This window comes from Vicugna pacos, chromosome 14 (genome assembly GCF_048564905.1).
Source record: "Vicugna pacos chromosome 14, VicPac4, whole genome shotgun sequence".
NCBI classification, from domain to species: Eukaryota; Metazoa; Chordata; class Mammalia; order Artiodactyla; family Camelidae; genus Vicugna; species Vicugna pacos.
In genome coordinates this window covers 463,085-475,511 of record NC_133000.1, presented here as the reverse complement: position 1 = coordinate 475,511, position 12,427 = coordinate 463,085, and the positions used below count along the sequence as shown (strand labels likewise).

At 36.6% G+C, this 12,427-nt stretch overlaps 1 protein-coding gene across 1 annotated transcript in view; it reads left to right on the top strand.

Annotated features, from left to right (window-relative positions):
* PSPC1 (paraspeckle component 1) overlaps nucleotides 1–12,427 on the top strand; it is a 53,737-nt gene that overhangs the window by 28,336 nt on the left and 12,974 nt on the right. The window lies entirely within an intron of this gene.

Below are 12,427 nucleotides of genomic sequence, written 5' to 3'. Positions count from 1 at the left end.
AACAACTGGTTCCTTCAGATTGGTTGCTAAATGCATTCTTTTTAGTCCATAGGTTTTCTTCTTCTTTTTCATTTTTTCCTTTTGGAAAAAAAAAGAAAGAAAGAAACAGACCCCTGTTATACAGAGTATCTCACATCCTGGATTTTGTTGATTTTATCCTTGCATGGTGTTCGGCAAGTTTCTTTATGCCTGAATTTCTTGTAAACTGAAGTTAGTTCCAAAGACTATCTGACTCAGGTTTTTGTTTCTGGGAGGCAAAATGATAGGGCAAAAAAAGATACTTTGAATGTGTTAAAATCCACAGTTTTTTTTTTTTTTAGTTTTTAAATTTTATTTTAATTTTATTGTATCCTCACTTAGCAGAATACTTGACATATAGTAGGAACACAATTTATTGAATGAAAGAAGTACACATTTCCAGATGAGTGGTACAGTAGTACAACCAGGTTTTTTTTTTCCTTTTTCAGTTTAATTAGGTAGAATTACTCCAGTTTGCACATATACATTATATTGCATGTAAATACAAGATATACAATATACTGCACTTTTTTTTAGTTTATGTATATGTATGGATCATTGTTTCTAAGAACAGATTAGAGCTTTAACTTTTTAAACTTACATAATTATCAAAGGAATAAAGCCAACCACAAAAAAAGAATCAACAGAATGTGGTAATCCAGTCATAAAGGACAGTCAAATATGCTTACACGTAATAACAACCAACAGTCTTATTGTTCACCTTAGGTGAATGCCAGCTTAACAACTTATTCTGAAAAATATATACCAGTATTTTTTCTCTAGTTGTTCAAAAACCATGATTCTTTAATTTCTGAGGCTAAATGTATTAATTCAAGTCATTGGTGCCTTTTTTCTTTCTCTGTCTCTATTCTTCTATCCCTAGAAAATTTTAAATTTTTAGTTAAAATGAATACACAGCAAAATAAACCCTAACTTGTATAGGAGCAAAAAATTTTATCTTACCTTCCATCACTCAAGTGTCCTTTGAGTGAAAATTATGTTGCATTTAAATTGAGTTAGAAAATTTTTTTTTTATTATTTGTAAGTCACAATAAGGTTTAAGTTAATAGATTTTTAAATTCCATTACCAAATTAGTTGAGTAGGTTTCTTAAGCAGTGTGAAATTTTTGGGGGTAATTTCTGGCGTTATTGCAATTCTCTTTTCCTCCTGGATACATAGCACTTGCATAGTGATATTTTAAATTGTGATCTTAACCTTTTTGTTTGTTTGCATTTGAACATAAATTTGTTAGATTTATCAATGTGAGGATATTTTATGATGTTACAAAAGAATGTGGAAGCAAAAAAAATTTTCAGGCCCATATTGTGAAGAATAGTAACTAGTGTTTTTAATCTTAAAATATTATCAAGATGTAAACCACATGGGATATATTTCTTAGAGAAACTTTATTTTGTTCTGTGAGGATTAGGATATTCCTAGACCTTTTATATACGTGAACATTGCTTACAGTAAAGTGCTTGCTTATAGTAAACTTCGTGGAATTAGCTTTCTTAATATTTTTCTGGCATAAACTTTACATTCTTGGAGTGAATGTGTAGCTATTTGTAGTGATGTCATATACGTAAATTACTTAGGGACTAGAAGGAAATGATTAAGTGAAATATATTCTGCCGTTAAACTTGATTAAGTTGGCTGTATCATAAGCTTGGTTGCAGACTCTTCATTCTTTGAAATCATCTCACAGTTACAAACCTATACCAATGATTTTTAATATGTTCAATGGCATTTAACGTAGGTATAATGAATGAAGGACAGATAGTTTTAACTCTTCTATTCAAAAACTATATGGAAATGTTGCTACAATTTGTAATGGAAGTACTGCAAATTCTTGTATTGTTTTTTTTAATGGGGGGGTAATTAGGTTTATTCCTTGATTTCTTCTTGGAGGAGGTGCTGAGGATTGAGCCCAGGACCTCTTGGGTGCTGAGCATGCGCTCTACCCCTTGAGCTATTACTTCACCTACTGCATCTTCTTAATTTAAAAACATTTGAATGTTTAAAATTCGTTTTAATAGTGGGTAAAATTTTATAGATACCCAATGAACTTTGAGAAGAAATAAATATTTAAAAATACTCGTGGATTTATTAGCATTTCGAAAACAGATCTTTTATTTTTTTACAGGATTATGCTCTTACAAAACTTAGATGAGGCATATATTTCAGTATTAAGATAATTTATTGTCAAGTAGTTAAAGTATATGTTTTCTATTTGAATGGTCATAAGAGTAATTTGACTAGAGCAGAGGTTTGCAGTTGTGGCCTGGGAGCACCACCCGTTTTGTATGACTCTACCACAGAGCCAAGAACGGGGTTTACAGTTTTAAAGGAGTGATGGATAGGGGAAAAATAAGACTATTAAACAGAGTATTTGTGATCCACAGAGCAAACCTAAAATACTTACTCTTTGGCCTTTTACAGAAAAAATTTGCTGAGCCATAGGCTAGAGTATTGGTGATTTTTTTTTAATTGATATATTAGATAGGCCACAAAGTTACTATGTTTTTTATTCTCTGAAAAGGGATCTATTTAAAATAGTATGTAACAAAATGAAATTAAATACTTACAGGAAAATATAGTCTTTGTTCTATTTTCAGTTTTTTTGAGATTAGAAATTATGAATAGACACATTTTTCTGGTGTCAGTTTTATTTGGTTCTTAGCTTTGTAATGCTTGTTAATATAAACTAATCAACACTAAAGAAGTATTAACCAAAGTTCTCTACTGGTCTTGACTAGTTTGTGTTAATAGAAAAAAATCGAAGCAATTGTTGCATCAGTTATTCTGCATTTATTTTGAAAATTGTCTTTGGGAAAAATTGTTAAACAATTACAATGTTTATTTTTGTTTTTAAAAGCTTTGGAATTAGTCCCTCTTATGTGCTTCTCTTTTTTCACTGTTCAGTTTAGAAAGATGAATCAAATGGTAAGTGTTCAGCTTGCCTGAGTAACAGGAGTCAAGTAGGTTTACCTGGCTTGTTTAAGATGCCACCTCATTTCTATCTAGTATTCCTGTTAGAACTGCTCCAACACAACCAACAGTATGGGCTTTGAAGTATAAAATAAATACTGATTTTGTCTTGAATAATATATATATTTTAATGTAACAAAAAATAAGGTAGAACACATGTCATGTCTGGCCATGCTTTTCTTTGGCAGTCTTCAGCTTTATCATAATGTTATGACTACATGTGAATATACTTTTAAGTTTCAAGAATATGCCAGCTCTCGATCAGTCAGAAGCTGTCATTTCAATTTCATACCTCATTTCTCCTTAGGGGAGGTCGTGTGCTTTGCTAATATATCTGATAATTTTAAATTAAGCATGTTATTTTTCACTCCTGTAGCGTAACGCATTTTTGCCTGCTCTAACAATGTGTTTTTATGCTGCACCTTAATTACGTTTAGGTTTACTTTACCATGGTGTGGACTAGTGTATTCGAACTGTTTTCTAGATAGTATTTACTGAGTTTGAAATTTTTGCTTACTACGATTTTGTTGCTTTTGAACACATCACAAAGGTTATTCTGTTAACAGTAAGAATTTGTGACACTGTTTATGATTGTCTTGTGATTTTTTTTTTTTTTAAATTAAGCTGTTCCAGTTACTGTAGATTAAGTAGCTTAAGCATTTAAGTACTGCTGTATACCAGTCATTATTTTTGGATTCAGTTTGGGTTGGAGTAAAGGGGAGATTTTAATCAAAGTATTTTTTTAATGAAGTTTCCTAGAGTAAACTTTGCGTTCTTGAGAAGATGATACTGTCTTAAAAATACCTAAATCATTCTGGCTTTGGTAGTAGTATCATGCAGTTATAAAATATTTTGTTTAGGAGATTTGGGGCAGTGCTTAGATTGGATGCTACTTTGTTTTAAAAACCTAAGTTTCTTTTTCTGGCATGGTAAAAAATTTTTTTAAATCACTGGCATTTATTTATTTATTTGTTCATTTTAATTAATAGACTTTATTTTTTTAGAGCAGTTTCATGTTCACAGCAGAATTGAGCAGAAAATACAGAGTTCACACGTAGCCCTCTCCACTCACATATGTATACTCCCCTACCCTCATCAGTGTGGCTTATTTGGTACAGTCAATGAACCAACATGGACACATTATTATCAACCAAAGTCCGTAGTTTTACATGAGGGTTCACCCTTGAGGTTGTACGTTCTGTGGGTTTTGGCAAATGCATAATGACATGTAGCCACCACTGTAGTATCATACAGAATAATTTCATTGCCCTAAAAATCCCTTCTGCTCCATTTATTCATTCCTCCCTTCCTCCCTCTCCCTAAATCCATGGAAACCACAATCTTTTTATTGTCTCTGTAGTTGTACCTTTTCCAGAATGTCATTTGGTTGGAATCATACAGTTTGTAGCCTTTTCACATTGGCTTCTTTCATTTAGTAATATGTCTTTTAAGTTTCTTCCATGTCTTTCATGGCTTGATAGCTCATTTCTTTTTTTTTAAACTGCACATATATTTTAAAATTTGCATATATGTACTGTTTATTGTTTCTAAGAATGTTTAGAGGTTTAGCTTTTTAAACTTAACATAGTTATCAAAGGTATAAAGCCAACCACAAAATAAGAATTAATTAAAAAAGATACATAAACCCTGCTATTAACAGCAACATTATTTATAATTGACAAGACATGGAAGCATCGTAAGTGCACATCAATAGTTGAATAGATAATGGAGATGCAGCATATATATATGTAATGGAATACAACTCACCCATAAGAAGGAAGGATATTTTGCCATTTGTGGCCCTTCATTCACTTTTTTTTTTTCACTTCGAAAACCAGAATTTTATAACTGGCATAAACATTTCTGTTACATCAAAAACATCAAAATACCTAGAAATAAACTTAACCAAGGAGGTTACGTATACTCCAAAAACTGAAATGAAACAAAGAAATGGAAAGATTTCTTGTGCTCTTGGATTGGAAGAATCAATACTATCAAAATGGCCACACAACCCAAAGGCAACCCCCATCAAAATACTCACAACATTCCTCACAGAACTAGAATAAACAATTCCAAAATTTATAAGGAACCAGAAGATCCCGAACAGCCAAAACAGTCTTTTGTAGGTCTGTCTCTCTCTCTTTTTTTTCCCCTCTTTCTTCTTTTTGTTCTCTTTTCTAATGCTTGATGACTAGAGAAAGTCCTTTAACATTTGTTGTAAAGCTAGTTTGGTGGTGCTGAAATCTTTCAGCTTTTGTTTATCTGTGAAGCTTTTGATTTCTCCATCAAGTCAGAGCTTTGCTGAATAGAGTATTCTTGGTTGTAAGTTTCCCCCTTGCATCACTTTAAATATCATGCCACTCCTTTCTGGCCTTTAGAGTTTCTGCTGAAAATTCAGCTGATAACCTTCTGGGAATTCCCTTGTATGTTATTTGTTGCTTTTCTCTTGCTAATTTTAATATTTTCTCCTTATCCTTAATTATTGGCAGTTTGATGACTATGTGTGTTGGTGTGTTCCTCTTTGGGTTGGTCCTATGTGGAACTCTCTGTGCTTCCTGGACTTGGGTGACTGTTTCCTTTCCCCGTTTGGGGGAAGTTTTCAGTGATTATCTCTCCAAAAATTTTCTCAGGTCCTTTCTCTCTCCTCTTTCTGGGACCCCTATAATGTGAATATTAGTGTGCTTCATGTTCCAGAGTTCTCTTAAACTATCCTCATTTCTTTTCATTCTTTTTTCTTTTTTCTGTTCTGCAGGAGTGATTTCCACTAATCTGTCTTCCAGCTCACTGATCCATTCTTCTGCCTCATTTAGTCTATTCTTGGTAACTTCTAGTGTGTTATTCATTTCCGTGATTTTATTCTTGAGCTCTGTTTGGGTGTTCTTTAAATTTTCCAACTCTTTGCTAAAAACTTCGCTCTGTGCATCTATACTCCTCTTGAGTTCTCTGAACATCTTGGCCATCATTACTTTAAACTTTCTCAGATAAATTGCTTATCTCCTCATCACTTATTTCTTCTTCTGGGATTTTATCTTGTGCCTTGGCCTGGGAGATATTCCTCTGCCACCTCATATCGTCTATCTTTCTGTGTGTTTGTGGATTCCTTCCACAGGCTTTGGGATTGTTGTTTTCTTATTTTTGGCATCTGCCCCTGGTGGATGAGGCTGGACTAGAGGCTTATGCAGGTTTCCTGGCAGGAGGAGCCGGGGCCTGCACACTGCTGGGTGGGTGAAGCTTGGTCCTGGACCTCTGGTGGGTAGGGCTGTGTCTAGAGGCCTTTGTGGCTTAGGAATCTGCTGTTGGGTGGCGCTAGGTCTTGGTGCTAATGATCCAGTCGAGATGTCAGCTTCCAGGAAAGCTCATGTAGATGAACACTCCTGGAATGTCCACCACCAGCTTTATGTTCTCTGAGTGAGCCGCAGCTGTCCCGTACGCCTCCAAATCCAGCCAGCAGGTCTGGCCCAGGTTCCTAGGAAATCACTGCCTCTGCCCTTGGACCTGGTACACTCGAGTTTCTGAGTTTCTGTGTTTGCTTTCCAAGCGAATGGAGTCTTAGTTTCCTCCAGTCCTGTGGGGCTCCCGGAGCCAAGCCCCCTGGCTTTCAAAAGCAGATGTCCTGGGGTCTCCTCCTCTTACCAGTGCCGGAACCCGGGTTGGGGAGCCCGACGCGGGGCTTAGAGCTCTCACTCCCATGGGAGGGCCTCTGCGGCTTCACTGTTCTTCAGCTTGTGGGTCGCCCATCTGGGGTTATGGGGCCCAATTATATCGCTAGTACACCTCTCCTACTGTCCTGCTGTGGTTCCCTCTTTATGTTTCCAGTTGCACATCTGTTTTGCTAGGTTCCAGTCTGTTTTTGATGGTTGTTTAGCATTCAGTTGTGATTTCATTGTAGTTGCGAGGGGAGGTGAGCTCGTGGTCCTACCACTCCACCATCTTGACTGGAAATCTCTGGCGTAGTAAATATTAATGTTTGGTTTTTAGTGAAGAAAAGAGTTGCCCCTCAGATCTGTTTCAAGACATATATATATATATATATACACACATAATTTATGTATGCATATATATATATATATTAATTGATATTGAAGAGTTTTTACTTGTGTTTGAGTAGGGTGGAATAACCTGGGATAATGAGCACATGTTCACGATAAACCTGAAGATAAACGTGTGTTACATGCTCAGACGGGACCTGTCTTCCTTTGGCAGAGGTGCTCCGCTGTAACTCCCTGGGATTATTGATCACTGAGGCCAAAAGCACTGAGCAGATGTAGCCAGGCTAAGAGTGTAATGCCTCTTCCACGGTGGTTTCAAATAGTACATAGTGAACACAGGGAGCTTTTAAAAAATGAGGGTTTTCAGGTCTCCATCCTACAAATTGATTTATTTTGTGGTCTCAGTAGATTCTGATGGGTTGTCCATTGATCACAGTTTTGACTAAATCCAGTAGTTTTCAACCCTTGCAGCAGGTCTGTGGAACTTAAAAAAGAAAATGCCTGAGATCCAGTCTCGTGGGTGTGGCTTAGAGCCGTGGTATCTGCGTTTTAGAAAGCTCTTCCACCTGCTTATTTTCCTGAGCAAAGACAACCTGTGGCCATGCGTTGAAGTGAGACATATGTTGAAATGAGAATGGTAGTAGTGGTGAATTTTCATGGGGCCTGGGGAGTTTGAGTGAAGGCAGAGCTCAGGGTCACTTGACGTGGCAGACAGGATTTATGCAGTTAACAGTGTAAGTAGCACTGCGTTCTACGGGAGTCATGCTCTGTGGGATCGTGGTGTGGCAACTTTTAGTTGAGCTTTCATCCTGTGTATGGAGAGGGTATTGTTTCAAATGATTCATCTATCCTGGAGGTCGGCAGACTAGGTTAAGCCAGGCCAAATATGAGCACTACCTGTTTTTGGAACAGTTTTATGGGAACACAGCCTTATTTATGCTTTGTTTATGGCACTTTGCCCACAGATGGCAGGGCTGACTAGTTACGACATCATTGTGAGACTGGCCAGCAGAGCCTGAAACACTGTCTGGCCCTTTACCAGAAATGTTTGCTGACCTCTAGTCTAGGGCCAGTCTGAGCGCTGGGGTGGAATCTATAATAAGTGTCTCATGTTAACCAAACTCATAAAGTTTGTGGACTGAAGTGCAATTTAATTAATTTATATGTTCTTTTTCAGTGTTTTTAGAATGCTAATTGAGCAGATCACCTCATATCCTAGAACCAAGGTTTCTGAAGAATTCAAGTCAGTGTCCAGAAGGTTCTTTGGTAGTCTGGGGTGTCAGGGCAGAAATTAAGGGAAGAGCTGATAGGTGTCCCGCACTGCCCGCAGCCGATGTCCTGGAGCTTTCAGACCTTGCTAATGTCAGACAGTAGAGACAACAGCATTGTTCTTTCAGATAAGGATTGCCAGGTTTGGCCTGTTTAATTTTGTGTCAGTCTTTTCCTGCTTCTTGAGTGAGTATTGTTTCTATTAACATCACTCTGTGATTTACTTATAACCCCCCCCGTCCCGTGTACAAAATTCAGAGCAGAAACTCTAGGCAGTAATAAAATTTCATTTCTAGGTGCTGACAGAGAGAACTGATCCCAGTTGTCACTTAATGAGTGGGTACAAGTGTGTTTTCTGAAATGGTTTGTGAATTTTTGAGAGAAGTTGCCATTTTGTGGTTTTCATATGGCCATAACTTCTCTTTCAGTACATTATTTGGTGATTTGGTTGTATTGCAGTAGAAGATTGTGTTTTTGGAAGGCTAAACCCCTGACACAAGCTCTTACAACCTCTTGATCAGGCTGTGGAAATAACTGAAGACTTACTTGCTGCAGGGTTTGGTGCCAGATGGTAGGTGTGACCTGCTAGCCAGGTTAGTACCTATTGTTGATATAGTGGCAACCTGCTTCTGGTGGTTTTCACATGATGGTGAAAATCTAAATGGATAAGAACAGTTACATTGCAGTGGTCTCACAGAATGCTCTAGTTATGACCAGTTTTTTTGTTGTTAATATGTTTTCATTTATTTGCTGAATGAAATAATTTAATTGGTTCCATACAGTGAGCCAAGAAGTTTTCTGAATTTTGGGATGGTACATAATTGGAACTTAGAACTTTCGTAGTCAAATGAAGACAAAGATAAATGTTTTTAATGTTAACATGCACTCTTGGAAGTGATCTTTAGGATTTTGACAATTTGGGGTATTTGAGTTGAAGATAATATGTCAATTTTAATCAGCTGTTGACATCTTTGATTACTTCTCAAAAGGATTATTTGAAAATTTTTATACTGTCTAATCATTTGTAGGGAAAAGTAAAATTTTCATTCAAACTAGGACAAGTGAACATGAGTGCTATGTAAAATCACTTTTTTTTTTTTAATATCAGGCTTAAGTTAGGCTATCTTAGGCAAATCAGAATGTGTGGTCACCCTAATCATATGTCACGGTTATAAGTAACATTTTCCTCCTCTGGTTTATCGTTCATATTTGTAAGTCTTATGAATGAATCCAGATGGAAATGATTACTGAGCCCTTTTATATTTTTTATACACTTCATCAGAGGACACTTTGTTGGACTTACTTCCATGTCAGTCATATTAGATGACTCTTTTTTGGTCTTACCTTCCATTAGTGTTTCAAAAAGAGGTTCATATTCCAGAAATGTCTGTGTATACTCAGGGCATGGATAACCTCCTCTGACTACTTGTCCCAGCAGTGATCCTGTATCATTTTAAAAATGATTCTTTATTAGTACTTTTCATACTGCCTTCAAATTATTTTCTAACACTGCTGCCCAGTACTTACGTCTCTGAGTTTTTTGAGGTCAGAAATCTTGTTTTTGTTAATATTGTAATAACGTAGATGTAAACTAAGAGAATTAAATAGTTGATGTCTTATTTTTCAAATGCCAATGTGCAACTCAATTATATGGTTTTCAGTGTTTTTTAATGAGCCACCAAACCTCACTATTTATTGACTGCTGAAGTCTCAGGTGTTGACATTCATGGTTCTGACACACAGGTGGCATTGAGATGCAGATGTTGATGTAGTTTTGTGGACTCATGATGGAATCACATGATGAAGAGTACATTTTAAAGAACAGTAAAGTAACCCTTTTTTTTGTGCATGGTTTCCAGCACTTGTAACTTTTTAGTATGTGGCTACCACTTGAATATCCCTTCAAGATTGTTCGACTTGCAGGAAAACTGGAGGTTCCATTTAGTAAGAAAAATTTGTTCACTGTTCTCCTGTGTTCAGAACAGTCCTGCATTCTGTAGAGGACACGGGAGTAAAGCCCAGTGTCACATCTTTGAGGGTTTTAGAGCGTTTTTAGGTACAGAGGACCTTGTTGGGTAGGTTAAGAGACACAGCTGAAGAGTTCTGAGAGTTCACAGAAAATTGTCTACTGAAGACTAAGTGCGTGGTCTCAGCACTGTTGTGGGGCTGTATTTTGGGTGTATATTTTAAACTGATGTAATTGATTTATTATTCCACTGTTATAGGTGTCACCCTCATGTCTTTTCATTTGAAATGGTAAGTTTGTCTAATCTTATTTGGTTCAGAATGGTAAGATATTTTAGCTCATGTTTACTTTTTTTAGAGGGGCTGGAGAAGAGGAGGGTCAAGATTACTGAACACAGTTATTCAAGTAAAGTGGACATGTTTCTTGTTTTGTTTTTTCCGCCTTAATGGAGGCACTGGGGGTTGAACCCAAGACCTTGTGCACGCCAAGCACACACTCCGCCACTGAGCTCTACCTCTTACTCCCCTGAACATGTTTTGTTAAATGTCCAACTGCATGCAGTACAAATAATAGGAATTTTGTTCAGTTATTAAATACTTTGAGTCAATAACAAAGGATTCTAGGAAGACGTAAAAACGTGGTACTTCTGCTTTGTTATTTCTTAATGTAGTATTTAGAGCCCCTTAACAGGAGTTGTCCTGCAGGGTGATCATGTAAAAATAAATTTTTTTTTTTAGATCAGTCAATATCCAGTATCTTCTGTACTTTGTATGAGGACAGTGAAGCTCTGTAGTGTCACCTGAAATGTCAGAATTTTCTACCAAATCAAATTAGATAAGTGTGAATGTCAGTATCCATGTGTAACTGACCACTCAAGGTGGGGAGTGGGACCTTGGGTTTGTGCACGTGCACTGCTGGTGAAGTGCACTTACTTTTGTCTAGAATTTCAAGTCATGGAAAATATATGGGTAAGTTTGCCTCTTTGGCTCATAATCTTCTCCACTACGCTGAACTACGTTTAAAATCCTGTGTTTTCTGGTTGTAAATTTACCATGATTCTCAACATACAACTTCTTAATTTGGCGTATTACTGCTTTTTCTAAATCTTGCTTTTAAACAGTTGAAATGCTTGTATAGTAGTTTCTCTTGTAATTGTAAATTTTAAGTAACTTTGAATTGTATTTAGTTACCACTTAAATATTTTAAACATTAATGTGTATTAAATCTGTTGCTAAGAGTGATCTACTTAGAAACAGTATATAATTAGAATGTGAAGGCTTCTGGTAGACTACTGAGATGATTAGTTTAATGTCTAGTATCACAAACAGACAAAGGTGCTCTTCTCTACTAAATACTGAACACGTACTTAATTCTTCATACACTGGAACATGTGATTTAATTGCTTTCGGGTGCTGGTGGGACCAGTTTGGAATTGCCGCTTGTGATGCTTAAGTTTGTCCCTTTGTTTCATCTGTACCTTGATCTGTCCAGTCGTGGGAGCTGCTGCGAGTCTGGTGTGGACATGCACTGGGCAGCAGATTACAGGGGAGGAGGTGCAGGCCAGTCGGCAGCGTCACGTGAGCCTGGGTGAGATGCTGTTAAACGTGTTACTTCGGTATTGTAGCTGGTGTCACTATCGCTCATTTCTTTGGGAGTTTGGGATAAAATAACTAAATGTGAAGAGTAAGCATTCCTAACTAATTTCAGTTTTGAAAAATAGCTTTTCAGAGGGAGCTTGGCGTGACAATTGAAAGTGATAATCTTGAAAATGTTCCTCAGGTATATAGATTAAAAATAAAATTCTTAGCTGAATAGAAGTTTATTTAAGACAATTAAATAATATTTATTCCCTTCTGTCTCCTGATGCGTGTTAGAATATATGTAGTTACATTTAATTCATCTTCAACTAGAAAGCCACCCTGCGTATTGAAAAGTAATAGTCAATTTTGCTGCATGGTCGGTTGAAGTTGACAGTGACGTCAGAACAACCTGTTCACTCAGTTACCTGAACCAGGCTTTAAACACTGTTGAGTGAGTGTAGGTTAAGAGGCGTGTGTGTTTACTGGGCATGGCAAGCTAAGAATGAAGCCTGCTGTTTCTGTTTGTGGTTCCCTCTGTTTCTGATTTGATATTTAACAACAAATGTTCACTATCTCATAACTCAGAGTTGTGATATAAGTCAAGATATAATTTGTT